The 16,421-nt window shown below is 52.3% G+C and overlaps 1 pseudogene across 1 annotated transcript in view; it reads left to right on the top strand.

Moving 5' to 3' along the window:
- Positions 1-12,535, top strand: part of LOC149327514 (uncharacterized) — a 31,545-nt pseudogene extending 19,010 nt beyond the window's left edge. The window contains exons 3-4 of the transcript XR_016286546.1: positions 8,465-8,761; positions 11,402-12,535. The product of XR_016286546.1 is annotated as an uncharacterized LOC149327514 (transcript). The remainder of the gene's footprint in view (positions 1-8,464; positions 8,762-11,401) is intronic.
- The last annotated feature ends 3,886 nt before the right edge of the window (positions 12,536-16,421 follow it).

The raw sequence follows: 16,421 nt of genomic DNA, 5'->3' as shown, positions 1-16,421 counted from the left end.
TTAGTACGACGTTTAGTTCCTACGGCACAGTCGGGCGACGGCATTTGTATTCGCGTTTGCGGCTTCGTGTCAGCCCGTGGAAGCGCAGCGCCGCGCTTGCCCTCGTGTAGGCGTCCTGTAGGCGATGGGGTGGCTTCGATGTGCCCAGTCGGGACGGGCACACCGCGGGACTTGGGATTGCGTTCACGGCACAGCGCTCCACTTATGGGGCGGCATTTCGGTAGGGAGGCCTGGTGCTGGTACGGGAGGGCGGCACTAGGGAGGACGTGGGAGCCAAGTCGGGATCACGGTGGGTGCCGGAGACATAGCGCTTCATGTTGGAGACATGTTCGGGAAAAATGTGGTGCACACCGCGTGGTCGAAGCTCGGGGACGTCTTCTAGGCGGTACGTAACGGGGCCGAGCCGTGCAACGACACGGCAAGGGCCGCGGTATCGGGGCAAGAGCTTCGCGGCACGGCCAGTCGCGCGGATAGTGCGGCGAATGAGGACCAAGTCACCGGCCCGGAAGGAGGGAAGTGGTGGTGCTGCAGCATTGGCCACTTGCGCACGCGCATGGGCCGTGAGAAGGTTGCGCTGAGCGTCGAGGCGGGCGGAACGAAGTCGTTGGGCGCAGTCAGTCGGTGACGCAGTAGGACGGCGAAGGCCCAACTGCGCGTCGAGAGGGATGGAGGGCGTTCTGCCATAGACGACTGAGAACGGCGTGACATGCGTTGTTTCTTGAGCCGCAGTGTTGAGTGCAAAAGCTGCAGTAGAAACAAAACGATCCGAGTTTGTGTGGGACGGAGCGACGTAGGAGGCGAGTATATCCGTAAGGGTGCGGTTGACACGCTCCACGAGGCCATTGCACTGGGGATGATTGACGGATGTAGTGGAATGCGCAATGCCGAAGGAGCGGAGGGCACGCTCAAATTCTTGGGACATAAAGCAGCTCCCGCGGTCCGTGATGAGGCGTTGTGGCACATCATGCCGAAGAACAAGATGTTGTTCCACAAACAAGACGGCATGAGCGGACGACGTGTCGGGAACGGGCAGTGCTTCGACCCACTTGGAGAAGTAGTCGACCGCAACCAGAATATACCGGTTGCCGGCGCGTGTCTTCGGGAACGGGCCCAAATGATCCAGTCCAACCAGTTCGAAAGGTGAACTCGGCGGCGAAAACGCCTGCGGGGGTGGCTTGGTTACTCGTGTGGATGACTTCCTGAACTGGCACGTCTGGCAGGATGCCACGTGTTCCTTGACGTCTCTGGACTTATTAGGCCACCAAAAGCACTCCGACACTCGTGCGTAGGTTTTGCTGCGACCAAGGTGACCAGCCGTGGGAGCGTCGTGTAGGCCGCACAAGATTTCCGACCGCAGTGTTGCCGGCACCACTGGCAACCACACGGGTGGTCGACCACGGAACCACTTCACATGACACAAGAGGTTATCCTTCAATTGATAGACCCGGCGCAGTTTGCGGAGACCTGCGCCGACGCCGGTGCCAAGGGAGTGGATTATGGCAGCAACGTCGGGATCTTGCGCTTGCGCAGTCCTGAGGTCCGTCAAAGCCGTCACGGAACAAGGGTGGCGAGAAAGGAAATCGGCATCCTGATGTGCAGAGCCGCGCCGATGCACTATGGTGAAATCATGCTCTTGAAGTTGCGGGGACCAGCGTGCAATCTTGGCATTTAAGTGTTTGGCAGACTGCAGCCAAGTCAGAGCGCTATTGTCCGTGACGATGGTAAAGTGACGGCCGTACAAGTAGGGACGGAACTTCTCGACAGCCCAGACAACGGCGAGGCACTCGAGTTCTGAAGAGTGGCGGCGGCGCTCAACGTCGGAAAGCTGGCGGCTGGCATAAGCTAGGACTTTATGGTCACCAGACTCGTCTTCCTGCAGAACGACAGCGCCGAGCCCATCTTGGCTGGCATCCGTGTGGAGGACGATGGGGGCCGATTCGTTGTAATGGGCCAACGTAGGAGGCTCGAGGAGCGCGTGCTTGACGTCAAGGAACGCAAGCTGTTGGGCCGGTGTCCAACTCCACGCTGCATTCTTCTTCAGTAGGGCGGTCAACGGAGCGCTTCGCTTGGCAAAGTTGGGTATAAAACGACGGAAGTATGAAGCAAATCCGAGGAAACTTTTGAGCTCCTTGGCAGTGGTGGGAGTTCGTAAGCCGTAAGCGCTTTTAGCTTCTCCGGGTCGGGACGGATGGCATGCCGGCTCACAACGTGGCCCAAGTACGTGACCTCTGCGAAACCGAAGAAACATTTCTTTGGTTTTAAGCGAAGCCCAGCAGAGGCAAGGGCTTCGAGGACGAGTTTGAGTCGCCTTTGGTGTTCATCAAACGTGGCCGCATAGACAATGACGTCGTCCAGGTAGACCAGCGCCATAGTCCACTTCATATGGCCTAAGACGCGGTCCATGAGGCGCTGAAAGGTGGCTGGAGCATTTGAGAGACCGAAGGGCATACGTTTGAATTAGTAGAGGCCGTCGGGAGTCACGAATACCGTCTTTTCCACGTCATCGGGGTGAACAGGCACCTGCCAGTAGCCCGAGAGGAGATCTAGGGTGGAAAAATAACGGGCCCCCTTCAGGCGGTCAAGTGCATCGTTGAGGCGGGGCAGCGGGTACACGTCGAGACGAGTGATAGCAATCAACTTGCGGTAATCAACGCAGAAGCGGAGTGTTCCAGCCTTCTTGCGCACAAGGACGACAGGGGAGGACCAAGGACTACAAGAAGGGGCGATGATTCCCTGGTCAAGCATGTCGCAAACGTGCTGCTGGATGACTCTCCGTTCAGCTGGCGCGACACGGCGAGGTTGGTGATGAATAGGCCCCCGGTTTTCGGTGTTGATCCGGTGTTGGGCCCAGGAAGTGCACCCGAGTTCACTGGCGCCTAGAGCAAGGCAACTGCGATGCTCGAGCAGCAAGGCCTTCAGAGAGGCGAGCTCCGCGCAGGTCAGGGTGGGCCCAAAGTTAAATGCGTCCCATGATAGGACCGCCGGCGCTGGAGTGTGGTGAGATGGTTTTTCATGCTGCAAAGACGCAACCGGTGATTCTGAGTCCAAGACTGACGCTACACCCAATTGCGTGCCGGGAGTCAGCACGAGCGGTGCGCGGCTGATATTAAGCATTAACACGTGGGCCTCTCCATTGAGCACGGAAAGAAGGCTTCGAGAGGAGGTCATCTCTCGGGCTGGAGCCGAACACCAGGTAGGTTCGAAAATCACATCCGCTGTGATCGGATTGTCAGACTTGGCATGCACCCAAGTTGCCGCACCCGGTGGCAGAGTCACGGCGGTCGCCACAGTCACGGTAGTGACGTCGACTGGCTTGACTCGACGTGGCCACTTCGTTCCGAGGTAGCGCACAGATCCTGAAGCACGCTTGGTCGCCGACACCAGGGACTGCCACAGGGTGACACCGACGCTGGAAATCCAGCTAAGCCAACCCGGCCCACACAGAGTTTGGCTCGTACGTGGTTCTGTGGTGGTAAAATTGAGAACGACTCCGGCTTGCTGGCACCACCCGCACCCGAGGACCACTGGCCAAATAGGGCTGTCCGCGACAACAAACTCGGTGGAGATGGTCTTTCCGAGTGCTGTCACGTTGATGGTAACACGTCCGACTTGCTCCACCGGGGCGCCGTTAAAAGCTACGAGCCGGGTTTTGGCGGCTGGAAGAAGCAGGTGGGGCGCGTTGACAATAAGCGATTTGTCGAGCACACTGACAGCCGCTCCGGTGTCGACCAAGGCCGCTACGTGCCGATCAAGCAGGGCGACGTCAACGAGCACGTAGGGAGCTTCCGTTGTCATCGAAGCCGACGAAACAAGGGGACGCGGCGAACTAAGGAGTGCGGGGACGGACTTTATCCGGGGGCACCGTTCCACCGAATCGTTTTCCGACTTCGGAGGGCCAGCACAGTCCCTCGCGTAGTGTCCCCTCAGGCCGCAGCGGAAGCAGGTCGTGCGGGTGTCATCACGCCTGCGTCGGGTAGAGGCCGCTGTGGGGACTGAGAACCGAGGAGCCTGCACCGGGACGCTGTGCTCGGAAGACGGTGGCGACCCCCGCGTGGCCAGCAAAGTCGATTCCGCCTCGACGGCGAGCGCCATGGCGGCGCGGACGGACTCAGGACGCCCAGAGCGGACCAAGCGCTGCACCTCAGGGAGTCGGATGGCGTCGACGAATGCCTCGGTGCCGACCAGGGCCACGGCGTTCTGAGGCGCCCCCGGCAACGACTGCAGAGCCAGGCGTTCAATGGCGGCGGCGAGGTCCTGGTATGTCTCCCCGGGCTCTTGACGGCGGACTCGCAGGCGGTGGTACTGCACACGAGGGTGACCTGAGGCACTGTAGTGGTCGGCGAGGAGGCCCGCCAGGACAGTATAAGAGCCCAGCTGGTCGGGCGGCACGTTCTGCAGCAGCTCAGTCGCGCGGCCTCTCAGTCGCGCGGCCTCTCTCTGCTCGTCCCAGCCTCTCGTCGCCGCAATACTGTCCAGCTGGATGCGGTAAGCATCCCACGAAATGGTGCCGTCGAACGTGGGCAACTCCACGACGTCCAATGATGCGCCCGCGCCGAGCACGCTATTGGCGGCTACGACCGCAGGTACAGCGACGGCAGAGCCGGGTACAGCTGCGGCGGGGACGTCCAGAGGCACCGGACACGTGTTCGGCTCGACTGGCAGAAGGCGACGGAAGTCGCGCCGGATCGCCTCCATCTCCCTAGCCTGGGCAGTCAGACGGGCCTCCCATGTGTCCATCCGCTGAGTAACAATATCGAGGAGGCGCTCAATACCGGCGTCCAGCTGCTGCGGAGAACCGAGCCCCTCCGAGCGCCCAGGTCTAGCGGTGCCGGCCGCTGCGTCGTCGGCGACGTCGGCTGGTGGCGAAGTCCTGTCGACTGGCACGTCGGGTTCTTGATTCTGGGAGCGGATGAGCGGCATGATCCCACCGCTGCCACCAAATGTTACGGGACGGCGGGCCCGCGCAGAGGAAGGGCACAGAGAGGCGCAGGAGACCCAGACACAACCGGCCGCGGCGGTTCTCTTTCGTTCTCTACCTCTCGCGCTAGCGCCACGCGCTCTCCCTTCGCGCTCGCCCCGCGCCTCTTCTTTATTTGCATACCGCAGCGCGCTCTTGGTTAGTGTAGGTCGTATGCCGTTACAATATATATATATATATATATATATATATATATATATGTGACTTTATCTTTTATATATATATATATATATATATATATATATATATATATATATAAAAGATAAAGTCACCAGAAATTGAAAAACATAACAAGATTTAATTCACGACGTTTCGGCTGGAGGACCATCCTTTTCCGAGGCTGGCCCTCCAGCCGAAACGTCGTGGATTAAATCTTATGTTTTTCAATTTCTGGTGACTTTATCTTATATTAATCAATCAGTTGCCAAGAAATAATTTTTGATATATATATATGTGGTTTGGTTTATTGGGGTTTAACGTCCCAAAGCAACTCAGACTATGAGGGACGCCGTAGTGAAGGGCTCCGGAAATTTCAACCTCCTTGGGTTCTTTAACGTGCACTGACATCGCACAGTACACGGGCCTCTATAATTTCGCCTTCATCGAAATTCAGCCGCCGCGGCCGGGATTGAACCCGTGTCTTTCGGGTCAGCAGCCCAGCGCCGTAACCACTGAGCCACCACGGCGGGGCATATATATATATATATATATATATATATATATATTGTAAGCACAACTTGCGACCTTCGTCTTCATCTGTACATATCCATCATCATCGCTCATCTTCTCCGAAGGGTTCGTCGCCATATTTGCCGCTGCCATTAAAGTTCGCTCCATCCTGCGCTCTGTTTCCCGTCTCACAAGTGGTGGAGGTGCTGGGTACGGATAGGAGTCTACTGGCGGTAAATTGGAGCCGTGCAGTTCCTCCCGGATAATTGAGCGAATGAGGGAGCGTAAGTCCACGTCGGTTGAAATTCGGGTGTACCAGGTGTCTTAAGCGTAGTGACTGAAGGTCGTCAAGACGATGGCAAGTTGTTCGGATGCCTTGGACTGACGTTCGATTCTGGGCAGCAAGCGTATTAAAAGCAAATGACCCAAGCCCTTTCAGAAGATGACGTACCCGATCGTACTCTGACATAGCGCTGTTGACACGTCGACACAGGGCAAGTACGTCTTCAATGTAGGACGTGTAGGACTGACCGGGTAGCTGGACACGCGTATCTAGCTTTTTTGGTAGAAGGCGGGGCTTGCACCAAATGTGCCAAAAATTTGTCGAATCTATGACGAGAAGTGAGCCCAGTCCGGGATGGCATCTTGGTGGGTCACGAACCAAGTCTTGGCCACGGCAGTGATGTAGAAGGACACTTTGAGAAGTTGCGTCACTGAGTCCCAATGCTGAGTCCCAAACCTGTACATATCCATCTTCTTCTTCGAAGGGTTGGTCGCCATATTTGCGGGTGACATTAAAGCTCGCTCCATTCTGCGCTCTGTTTCCCGTCTCACAATATGTGTGTGTGTGTGTGTGTGCGCGTGCGTGTGTGTGTGCATGCGTGTGTGTGCGTGCGTGTGTGTGCGTGTGTGCGTGCGCGTGCGTGTGTGTGCGTGCGCGTGTGTGCGTGCGCGTGTGTGTGTGTGTGCGCGTGTGTGTGTTTAACGTTTAATCTAACCGTCATGCAAAATTAATGGTTTAAAGGATATTTGAACAGTCTCATCATGACTACAAGACAGCATTAACTATTCTAAATGCTTTAATGCTCAAAATGGAACAGTAAATCAATATTACCAATAGGATCAAGCGTTGTGCCTCATAATGTTTGCATTCTTCGTTCAGTAATGGCATTCGTCCGCTAACAACACTTCGAATTTGCATAAATGAGGTGATGCGTGGTCCAGAGTGCATGCACAGCCCCCAAATTTCGTTAAAAATCTTGAATAGGACCCATTAACCACAATCAGATGTCGAGCAGCCTTCTCGGGGGCAATGTAAGCTTGAAGCGATCGTATCCGCTAGAAGGTGTGCGCTTCAGTTACGAATATTATGCTGTACTTGCAGTTCTTAAGTGTCGCTCTCGTTACTCCTTGCAGGTTTTAAAGCCCAGCTCTTTAAATAAAATTTTCCACACAGTTTTCTTTTAATGATGCCGTCGTTAGCCGGCCAGCGAAAAGAGAATTTCCGAGATTCGCCCGCGTGGGGATGCATATCGACGGCCCGGCATCGCTTAAGCAACGCCGTGCGTTGCCCGTTTTCCCTAATGCGGCGTATTGTCCCATTGTAACTGCTGGCTCTTATAGTGCAACTGTCTTGTCATTTTTTTGGAAAACCAGGTCGCACCCTCGCATCAGTCAGCATTAGTCTCCACTCTGCACTTTTCCCTTTCCTTTCTTGCCTTCGCAAATGCCAGCGACCGTTCTCTCTAGGTTCCCACATTTGTCCCATGTGGCCCAGACATATAAGCATATGATCCGCGTGTGACTGCGATCCGAAGCAACAGGCTAAGACGGCTGAAAACATTTGCGCTAAACTTGCATGCCCTTTCCGGCTTTAAAACTAAAAAAAATTCACTCAACACTACACACCTGTCAATGCACTAGAACCGGCTAAACCTCCAATAACTACATGTGCTCTGTTCTTTCCTGGGTTGCCTCATATTTTTCCGATACATTGTAAATTTTATACATTGTCACATTGACCACATGTTACGCACATTAAATACATTTTAATGCAGCCTCCATGAGCAACTAAACCGTTTGGCAAAGAGGTCCAGTCAGGCTACCGCCTTTTGCCTCGTTTGCCCATGTTAATAACGAATTGTATTCTCTGGTTCGAATCAGCGTTGGGTCGAGCGGAGGGGTTGTTGTGCATCGAGCTCAGCGCTTTAACTTACTGCTTGCCTATCAGGCATGCACGCGGCTCTCCTGTACGAATGTCTGCTGGCTAATACCTTATGCTCATCTCCTGCATCAAGTGAGAGAACGCTGGAGAAAGTGCACAAAGGTATGGTCGTGAGCAAGATCAGAGGTAACAAGCTTTTTGCAAAAAACAGCAAATTTTCTCTTTAGTTCTGCACTAAAATTGAGAACGACTTTTGGATATCATGCGCCAAGATGAAAACTACTCCGTAAACAAAAGTGTGTTTCTCGCTCATAACTGCGATATCATCAACGTATGAATGCTCAGGCATTGTTCCCTCACATACTGGTCACGACTGTAGCTGGAAAGGAAGACGGTACACATGGCGTCCTCCCCTCGCTTTCTTTTCTGTCCTCTTTGACTCCTCCTGAGGTCGGCTTCCCATTCCCTTTAAGTCCACCTCTCCAGGCTTTGTTGTTGTAGGCTACCTTAGAGAAAAGTAATATACAGCGCAAAAAACAGGACAGCAGAGAAGACACAAACAACAGGACTGGCGCTGAACAGTTCAGCGCCAGTCCTGTTGTGTGTCTTCTCTGAAGTCCCTGTTTTTTGCGCTGTATATTACTTTCCTTAAGATGAGCGACCGACTAGCCCATACCAAAATTTTGATCGATTGCCTTTGCGAAATCCATCCACCAGTCTCGCCCTTTCCCGCAGCCAAGTGGGATAATCCTCTGGCTGCCCTGGCCTCTCCCGACGAGTTCTGGACCGGCACGGAAGGAAGCAGCGACCCTGTGGGCCAGGCACCACTGATGCCTCGCGACACGGCTCACTCAAAACCATCGCTCAGTTCCCGGCGTGCGGCGTCCCTCCCGTGCCTGCCCAAGGGACCGAGACGCCACGCTGTGGCTCATCGTGGCTCAAGACGACCGGTGGGCCTCAGAAACGTTCGCGTGCAAAATCATGAGTTCGACATTTGCCTTCCCCTTTCCTTGCGCTGGGAGACACTTTTACCGCAAAGGCCCATTCATACCGCAATCATTTCGAAGCGAAAAGCTTCACTAGGCAAGCCAACACCGCGCTTCGCGCGAGCCGGAGGCCAGATTTGCCGCTTCTGCGAATGCGCGAAACCGAGCGACGTCACGCACGGCGCAGGTGGACGCCGCCGCCGCTGATTCCGTCGCCTGACCTCTCGCCGCCGCCGCGCGCTACTGCGCATGTGCGCAGTCGCTTCTCCTCCTCGCCACCGTTTGACCTTTCGCCGCAGCCGTGCGCAGTGCGCATTTGAAAGGAGGGGTATATAAGGCGCGCTTGCCCATAGAACAGACGCAGACACTCGCCATGGAAGTAGAAGAAGTAACAGTCGAACGGCGCAGAAACACCGATCCAAAAGTGGCAGCTTGGGAGTTGGCTGAAACGCAGCGAGAGCTATTCGCTTCGAGATATCCAGGCTTAACCTTAGCTAAGCCACAGCCAATTTTTGTTCTATACGCCGAAAGACTTGAATGCGACGGCTCCCGCTGTGGTGCAAGTATTACAGCCGATTCAGCTTACTTGGCCAAATGCAAAGTATGTGCGCTATTACGTCACGAGTCATTCTTTCGTTTCGCGGAAAGAGTTTTAATGCAAGGCCATATCGGTGATATGGGTCCTTAGTGGTCGCTCATCATAAAATTTTCGGCCCCCTTAACGCACCTTAACTGGGCACTGCGATAGCAGTGTGTTCTCTGTCTATTGCGCATGGTTGGAAGTTGATGAAGGCGACGACATGCAATGCACAGCGCTAGTGAGTGGCAGTGATGCCGGAGGAGCTATCTACAACTGTTGTGCCCTTCATTGCATTTTTTTCTAGTGCTTTGTTGCTTAGGTGTGTCGTATCATGATGGATTAGGTATGTGCTCTGCATTGCCTCTTTTCTCGCGGTTGATGGCTTCATTGTGTCGTGCTATGCATCGTGTTGATTTGCCACTGTTTGCCTAATGTTTGTACAGAGATCATGTACATAAACCATTTCATAACTGTAATAAATACCAGTCTGAAAAAAAAAGCGGCGATAGCGTAGTGCTCTCGTGCTGTGTGCCAGCGAATCGAATCTGTTCGCGCCGTCGTGGGCTCGAAACCCTGCAGTGCGGCCATATTTATTTTATTTCTGCAGATTCAGCTGGTGTCGGACACTCAGGGAACCTATTTTTTCGACATTGGAAGCCTTAGTGCTAGCTACCAGTACTCTTGCCCTAATAGCCAATGGAGTTTACGGATTTCTGCTAAACACGCCACTATGGTCCACTAGCTCTCGGTGGTTACATGGTTGGTGATCAGACAGATGTTTCCGATGAGTACTTGTTATCTGGTAATGAGCTGCTATGTCCTGTCCATTTTGAAGGGTGTTAATTGATAATATTAGTAATTAGCTGCCATGTCCTGTTCATTCTCAAGTGTGTTAACTGATAATGATAGCTTTTAATAATAATTTTTTCAACAGCGCATGCTACACAAGGACACAAGACGAGGAACGACACACACGAGCGCTCAACTGTCTTTCCTCGTCTTGTGTCCTTGTGTAGCATGCGCTGTTGAAAAAATTATTATGAATAACCAACTAGCCCCTGAGCTCACCCTGATAGCTTTTGCCGGACAAATAGCGTACGGCACAGAGTATGACATGTTTTACATTAGTACGGTCCTCAGTGGAACAGTGAGCTTGCCTCAAAACATATTCTTCGCTACACGAAGGATCCCTGTTATCCACAGGAGCTTTCAATACAAACATGCAGTGGTTTGGTATAGCTGGTAGCTCATGACGACTAATGTAGCGCTCGTAACGACGTTCCTTTTTTTTTTCTTTCGAGCGCTATCTTTGTCATGAAGTAGGCCGTCATAGAATGCAGCGGCTCATGCGGGCGACATTTGAGAATTAATTAATTTCTCCATCATTTGAGTCGAGCCCTTCACTCAATCAGCAATTTTTTTTATCACTTAAGCAGGATTGACTTATTTAAATAAAAAGTAGAACGTACAGCAACGTCAAATATTTTACGGGGCACGTAAGTCACTGAAGAACGGCTGTCTTTTTCTTTTTCCTTTTTTGCAATCTGTCTCTGACATAGCTACATTTACAGCTCGAGAGGTGATCAAACCTTTCTTATCTGTTAGTCTAAGATAGCTGGCGCCGCAAAGTGTGATCTGTGATGTGACTGGCTGGTTATATAAATGTGTCTTGATGACAAAATAAATCAGTTGATAGTAGCGGGTGGTCGAAATTTCTGGAGCCCTCCACTACGGCGTCTCTCATAGCCTTAGTCGCTTTGGGACGTTAAACCCCATAAACCAACCAACCAACCTTTTTGTCTTGTCCTCCCCTGTGGTTGTCGTTTTTGCGCTGTCGTCCTACCAAGTAGGCTGTTTTTGTCTTGCGCGTTCCCAACTAAACCGCTATCTTCATTTAAGGTCGCATGTATAGGTCGGGGCAATTTTATCCTTGCTGCTCGCAAGCCCCGCGTACCTTACGTGCGCAGCATGGTTCCTCACCGCCTTCGGGGTGGCTCCGTTCAGTGTTGACGTCTTCTGCGCAGGCATGCGCCTCCCCCTGGTGGCGGAGACTCATCGCCTTGGCGGCTCTCCTCGTCGCGGCTGCGCTCGTGTCCGCGGCCGTGTGGCTCAGACGGCCGATCGTGGCCCAGAGTCCCCGGTTCTGCTCGACCAAGGACTGCGACGAGCACGCGGCGGCCCTCGGCGTGGGGGCTTACGACGCCCAGACGGATGTCCCGGACCCGTGCCACGACTTCGGCCTGTTCGTGTGCTCAGCGGCCTACCGGCGCTACCCGGGGACGGCACCGCCAGCGCTCAGCACACAGCTGCTCCTGGACTACGCTGGCAGGCTGGGCCGCGAGACGCCCTCGGTGCCCGTCCTGGCCAAGCCAAACCGGGCGATGCGCGCTTGCCTGGACGCCTCGAGCCGAGGGGACGGCGACGTGGAGCGCTTGCTGAGGTTCATGGAGGGCCGCAGCTTCGACTGGCCCACAGACGAGGACAGCCTGCCGGACCCCTCCGACTATTCCGCTCCGCTCAAGGTGCTCAGCGGGACGTCGCGTGTGCTGAATATAGTGATTGCGACTGCTGCTGACAAAATCTGCGAGCAGCACACTCGGGCAACAACGGGCGAATCGAAGATTCTGCTGCGGGGAATGAGCACTCGATCATTTTAGTCACTGCAACCGGCACCGCCTTGGGCTTCCGATCTAGGCAGTATAAGTTGTATAAGTATAAGGCACAAAGGTTTTTAACGAGAAGTTTCTAATCAGATCGACTTAAGCTATGTAAAAATAATGCATTACAAGGATCTCTGTTTACGCATCGCAAAAAAGCAACGTATAAAACATTATCGCTCAATTTCAAATGTTTTTTTTCTTTACAGGAAATGCAATATACAGGCTTCATATACTAACAAAATACACGAAAATTAAACCAGCTACGCGCGGAATAACAAAGCTTATTCATTTCAATTTTCATCATCATCAGCGTGACTACGCCCAATGCAAGACAATGGCTTCTCCCATATCTCTCAGTTAACCTTGCCCTATACCATCTACGGGCACACTATCGCAAACTTCTTAATTTCATCCGCCCACCTACGTTTCTGCCGCTCTCTACTGCGCATCCCTTCCCTTGGAATCCAACCTGTTACCCTTCAGACTTAGGGCCACCGCAGTGGCTCAGTGGTTATGGCTCCCGGCTGCTGACCCGAAACACGCGGGTTCGATCCCGGCCGCGGCGGTCGAATTTCGATGGAGGCGAAATTCTAGAGGCCCGTGTACTGTGCGACGTCCGTGCACGTTTAAGAACCCCAGGTGGTCGAAATTTCCGGAGCTCTTCACTGCGGCGTCCGTCATAGCCTGAGTCGCTTTGGGACGTTAAGCCCCAAGAAACCAGTTCTGTGCGCTACTGTCCCTCTCATTTACGTTCTGATTACGTTGGCGGCTATATAGACCTGTGGAGACCTCTTCGGCTACTTTACTTTAGCTGTCTGATCCATGTTGCTAAGGGCACTGCCCTCTTTGTCTCTTAAGGCATACATATGGTTTGTCCCTCTAAATGCCCTTTAAATGTTCCATATTGCGGTGCTATTACAGTAATAATACCAGAAATATATTCATCGCAAGGAGGAAGAGGACTAGGAAAAGAGCTTCGAGGGCACGACACAAGATCTCGACGTCCCCACGCGGGAGGCCTAGGCCTGATCGCGCTAAACACTGCCCGACACCCAAAAAAGTTATCACTCCCTCACTCGCTTGCCGAGTCCTCGGCCCTTACATGTACAGGGGCATCACGCTGAAATCGGGCACCTTTCAGGCGACGAAATCTCAGTAACATCAAAGACTGTTTCAAGCAAATTGTGACGCACACGTTGCAATAATAATAATATAGTAGGAGAAGAATGTACAGTCTGGCTAATCATTGAAATGCAGGAAATACTTGAAAAGGTCATGAATCGGTGTACTAATTGAATTAATATTTTTATTGTATATAGTATTTAGGTGTTTCGGTAGCTGGTAAGCGAACATTTGTAGTCCATAATCGGCAACGGACAACGATGTCTCGTGTGATGCAGTTTTCCCATTTGAATTCCTGTGGTTAGTGTAAGTGAAGCTAAGTTGGCTTTTTATTACAATGAATTGTCTAACAGGACACGAGAGGTTTCTATTCATGACGGAAGAATCTTCAAAATTCTCCATGAATAGCTTTCGCATGAAGTTTTTCTGTGTTGTACAGCTGTCGTCCTCATTGTTGCACCGTTTAAATAAAGATGCGAGGTCTAACGCGACTGACATCTATCTTCGAAGAACTTATAAAAGCACGATACTGAGAGTGCTGCTTACGTATGTGCCTATTTAAAAGCAAAACCGTTCTTCAGAGTGGTAGGGAGGATTGTAAAAATACATGTCCTTTTTAACACATGAGCGGTGCTCAAAAGGCATCGCGTCGGTCTTCCTTCCTGAAATTGCCTTGTTTTGATCCTGCTCAGGGCCGCAGTTTTTGTTTTTGTTTTGACGAGTAATTGAAATTGAACCCCTGTAGAGAGCGTGTACTTACTTAGGTAACCTTCAGCAAATTAGTGAAATTTGTGACAATGATTTCTTTCTTCTATAGGCGTTCTTTGGCAGCATCCTGAAAGGGGGAAAATTTGTGAAGTACACTGGGATACATGCTACGATATATTCTACGTAATTCAGGTAGCAGAAAGCGCGGCGGCGCGACGCCCAATTGGAGATGCATTTGCTTTCGACGCGAAAGCAAATGGCATCAACAAGTGGCAAATACCACTGAGCGAGGACGCTCTGCTTTTAATATAGCGCATCCGCTATCACCGTACGCCGCACGTAAATATCTGGCCGGTCCAGAACGGCGCCAGCCGCATTTTTTTTTTTTCTCATCAGACGTAGATTGCGCGCCGTCGGCCAAAAACCACCTGCCTGCAGCCATAGAATCGCTCCACGTATTCCGACTTTAAGATAGTGATTATTCGTTGCCATCCGCCCAAGCGCAGCCGCACGGCTGCAAAAGAAAGCTGTAGCTCCTCTGCGTGCTTTCTAGTTTTTCATCGTATAGCTCGCTGGGTGGTTGCTAAAGAATAACTACACCTTAGTTTAAAATATGCTGCCCCACACAGGATTCCCTTAAAATGCACTGCACTAATAATAACGCAACCGTAACACATGACGCAACTAGGCTTAACCATAGGAAGCGGTTGAGCAAAATATGCAGTAACCCAGACGAGTACAAAAGGATTGCTGCTTTTCTCCCCATGGCTTTAGCTTGGGAAACAGCGCAGAACACGCAAGCTTTGGAAGTAAAGTAGGATTTAAAGAGAGTAAAAACTATACCCGGGACAAGACACCAGAGACAAACTGCATGAAAAACACGGTGGTCAAAAAAAAGTCAGTACACACGCGAAACGTTCGCTACAACTACGGCATGAAATATATTCCCACCGATGGGCCCCAGCGGTTCTCTTGAGGCTGTAGTGTTCCTTGTCTGCTTTACTCCCTTCCAACTGGCCTTATGCCCACGCTTGTATTCCTGGCTCGCTCTGAGCCCCGTGTTCGTGTACGTGGATATGTTCAGTGCTTGTAAGGTGTTTTCAGTCTAGATGCAGACACAAGGGAATCACTGGTGCTGCGGTACCTTTTGGCTTGGATGCCTCAAAAGGAGCTGTCTTATTTTCGGCGTCTTAGGCTTTGCTGTTGGCTCCTTGACCACAATGATGGTAGGTCGAGAGGGTCGATGCTCAAACGTGCGTGTCTGTCTCCCTGTGTCCGTAACTAATTTTAGCGTTCCTGAAAGGACGTTTGAAGTCCCTTGTAGCCGTGTATTTGGTGCAGGTTGTCAGGCGTGTCATTTTACCTTGTTTTTCTTTGAGTGTGAGTGCCTTAAAATTTTGAATATATAATGGTTTCGGAAGTAATTCTTGCTGGCAAAAACTTATAGCTCCTTTTTTTTTGCGCTCGCCTGTGTTACTCCACATTTCGCGCTTCTGTTTTCAGAAAAAAAAAAAGAACTTTCTCAGAAGCGTGGCTGCAGACTACCGGCAGCCAGTCTTCTCGAGTCAGTGGGGCATCCCTGTCAAACTTGACTCAACAGCGCACCTGCCGCAATAGCTCAGTTCTTGGGAAGTTGAGCTGCTCAACGCCAGGTCACTGGGCCAAACCCGGCCCGCTGGGGTAGGGATTTTCCAAAATGCTGAAGTCCTTTACGATGCGACCGCACGGTTAAGAACATCCCGTAATTGAAACTTCCCCCCCAACCCTTCGCTGAGGCGACAAATTCTCGCTACTGCATCTTTCTTCCCTCCAGAACGCGGCTCGGTGTGGGTTCGCGCACGTAGAACAACATCAAAACATTCCTCACCGACCGTACGGCTGAGATAGACTTCGGCCCTCTCTCTTCCTTCTCCGACACGCTTTAGAGCGTCTGCACTCCTCAAGGGTCCGTCCTCTCCCCCTTCGTGTTTAACATCATCCCAATCGCCCTCGCCCGAAAACTGACAAATATTCCCTACCACGAGCACGCCCTCCATCCCGACATCAGGCTGCGGGCCACGCACGGCAGTGACGGCGGCATAGACAACACCTAGACGAAGCAGCCACCCTCACCCAAAATTACGAATCCCGCATCGGACTGTATTCCTCCCCAGAGAAGTCCGAGCTGCTCCTCATCCGCCTCAAAAACCACCGCTTCCCCCATTACCATTGAACTGAATGGAGACCCGGTACCGTAGGTTTGAAACCCGGAGCAGATTGCGTCAACGCATCCAGAGCGATGGTAAAAACATCACCACCCTCAAGAAACTCAAGCAGGTTGCAGGCGCGATATCGTACCTTAACCGCAGAGTTTCGGGCCAGCATAGGGGCATGAGGGAGCGTGACCTCTATCGCCTAATGCACGCCTTCGTCCTCAACCGTTTTCTGTGCTGCAACTTTCGAAACACGACATAAACCCATTGGATGCTTTGATCCGCAAGGCAAACAAGGTCTCACTTCCCCTTACCCTCAAAACTCCTAGATACAGATTACTAGGCCTCAACAACAGGACCGG

This window comes from Amblyomma mixtum, chromosome 10 (genome assembly GCF_055824585.1).
Source record: "Amblyomma mixtum isolate Tamu chromosome 10, ASM5582458v1, whole genome shotgun sequence".
Lineage (NCBI taxonomy): Eukaryota > Metazoa > Arthropoda > Arachnida > Ixodida > Ixodidae > Amblyomma > Amblyomma mixtum.
Note: the sequence above shows the minus strand (reverse complement) of the source record. Positions and strands in the feature narration are given on the sequence as shown.